The sequence below is a fragment of the Pteropus alecto genome, unplaced genomic scaffold (genome assembly GCF_000325575.1).
Source record: "Pteropus alecto unplaced genomic scaffold, ASM32557v1 scaffold326, whole genome shotgun sequence".
NCBI lineage: Eukaryota > Metazoa > Chordata > Mammalia > Chiroptera > Pteropodidae > Pteropus > Pteropus alecto.
Genome location: NW_006438873.1, coordinates 115,484 through 118,108, shown reverse-complemented (window position 1 = coordinate 118,108; position 2,625 = coordinate 115,484).

The window sequence follows — 2,625 nt, the reverse complement described above, 5'->3', positions numbered from 1 at the left end:
AGCCCCTTGTTGCTTCGTGACCACGCAGCCTCCGGCGTGCTCCTCTCTCAAACCCAGGCTACACCAGACAGTGAGGGGCCCACTGCTCTGTGTCACCGCTGCTCCTGTAAATGATCCTCTTGCAGGTTCACACAACTGGCCCAAACTGACTTGCCCTCAGGCACACACATCGGCAGGCACGGCACACCCACACACAGCGCTGCTCTCCGGAAGACACGGAGGGGCCACAGCGGCCTGGGAGGTGACGCGCACAGAGGGTGGCCCCAGGCTCGCAGCTGGAAGGAGTGCACCAGATGGCAGGCGGCGAGGGAGGCGCCGGGATGTAAAATCTCACAAAAGCCGTCTATGGAGGAAAGATACAGGTCTCACCCCAGGGGCCTAAGCATAGGTCATGTGGCGCCAGAACGCGATCTGCTCTAGGCGACTACGCTGATCCTGGAACTTTCCCGCCCCGACATCGACGTCGTGCTCTGTTGTGTGGGGGCTCCATTGGTTTCATAGCACTTCCCCAGGCACACTACAGGCTGTGAGGCCCGGAAACGACATGTCCCCTTCCAGAGAGAACGGTTTCACTCTGGGGGTTGGGGGGTACTCCAGGTGCATGCAGGTGAGGCTGCAGTTGGGGTTCCAGAAAAGGGCTTCGAGTGCAGTCAGTTCACCTGGACCCACCACCACTAGGGCGGCCCTGTGACACCTGGGAAACAGCACCTTGAGCCTCCCGTGCCTGCTGTTGAGGCCATTGGCTTACTCACCATCCCAGTTCATGGGTCGCATCTCTGGGACAGTCCTAAGCGAGAGAACATGACCTGCACACCCCTACACCGCGACTCAGGACCGAGGGAGCAGGGAGCTGCCTGTGGCAAGGACGAGGTTGGACTGTGGCCTCGCCTTGGCGAGTGGTGGAGAACCGCGCGCACTCTCAGAGGCGCAGAACCAGACGCGGGCCCAGCTGACCCCCCTGACTCAGCGTGAAAGGCGCGGCCCTGGGCGGCAAAGAGAGGGCCAGCCCCAGCAGCTCGGTCCCCGCCCACAAAGGACTGCACTGTGCCCACACACCATGTGAGCCTCAGCGCTGGTCATGGGGCCCTGAGATCACCCTTTGTGATCACGGCCTCTTAGGCGGCCAGACCGCAGGGCCGCTGCTCGCGCTGCGGGGAGCACCTGGCTGTCTGAATGCCCTCAGTGGGGTCTGGAGCCCGCGCGGCCTCGGACTGTCCCCTCCACTAGGGTTCTCAGGTTGCTTGTGAGTAGTGCTTTCATTATGAAAACACAAAGTTGACTCATTAGAATTGGCAAAACAGCAGTGTCTGAAGATGCCTTTCTCCCATCAGTGCCTAACCGCCACACTTGCTCCCGCAGCCCGCACACTGAGCACACTGTCAGTCTTCACGACGGGTGGGGGGGTGGAGGGGGGAATTGTGCGCTTCCCTCCCTGACTGGGTCTCATTCCTCAGACGCTGCTGTGGTGGCCAGAGAGGGTTGCTGGAACAGAAAGGATGTCGGCGCTCGGCCTTGGTAGCTAAGGGGCTATCTGGAGCCTCCAGAGACACCACAGAGAGCCCAGCAAGGTAACCTGACCCTTGCGGGGAGACATGACCAAGGGCCTAGCAAGGGACCACTGAGTCAGGGAATTCCATCTGCTGAGGGTGCCAACCGTTAATGCCATGAGCATGAGGCCCAGTGTGGGAGAGAGAAGTTGCCAGCTCTGCAACCTGCCATCCACTCACCGTCACCGCTGGCACCAGGAGAGGAGGGGACTGCAGAGCAAATAGTGCCCGGCAGCCCACTTATTGTGAACGCCCATCTCTGCTCTGACGCAGTTGAGGCCCAGGGAGCACAGCTGTTTGGGGAAGCCCTGAGGAAAGCAGGGAACACAGCGCCTAGAGATGTTGCATTGGCTTCGCCATCCCTTTTTCTCAGAGAAGAACTGCTGAAAATCTCAGGAGGTAATGCCTGACCAGCAACACGAAGTTCCACGTGGTGGGGTCGTCACAGCCCCACAAGATACCTGTGGTGTATAGCACACTGGGTGACAATAGTGCCACCACTCGATTCTGGAGACCAGAGGCAGTGCCACTGTCCGGGACCTGAACACAAGAGATCCAGCGTACAGGCCCACGCAGGCAAGTTCCACCAGCAAGAACAAAGCTGGCCATGAAGTAGTGGTGAACTCCACAGGCCTACATGTCCAAAGAGCCAATCTCTTCTTCCATAGCCACTGGAGACCGTGTCCACATATCTGGTGACAGAAAATACCAATTTCAGGTGGAAAATTTACTGCGCCTGATGACGGGGCCAACTCCATTACCCTATAACGGCAGCCCCACTTGGCTCCCGTGGGCAGAAGGGCACTGACAGGTGCTTGTGTAACAGTTTGGGCAGCCCCTACACATGCATGGTGAGTCGAGGCAAAGGCCATTGCCCCACATATCTTTGACTCCATATCTAGCAAATGGATGATGACACACCAATGGCCAAGCAAGGCCTGGAAATTTCTTATAGAGCCACCGGCCTCCTGGGACTCTTCCACGCACACTGTGGCCAAGTCATATACCTTTCCAATTTTCCCTGAAGCAGGAAACAAAGCAGCCACCAGGTAGCGCTCAACAACTCGTGAACGTCAGC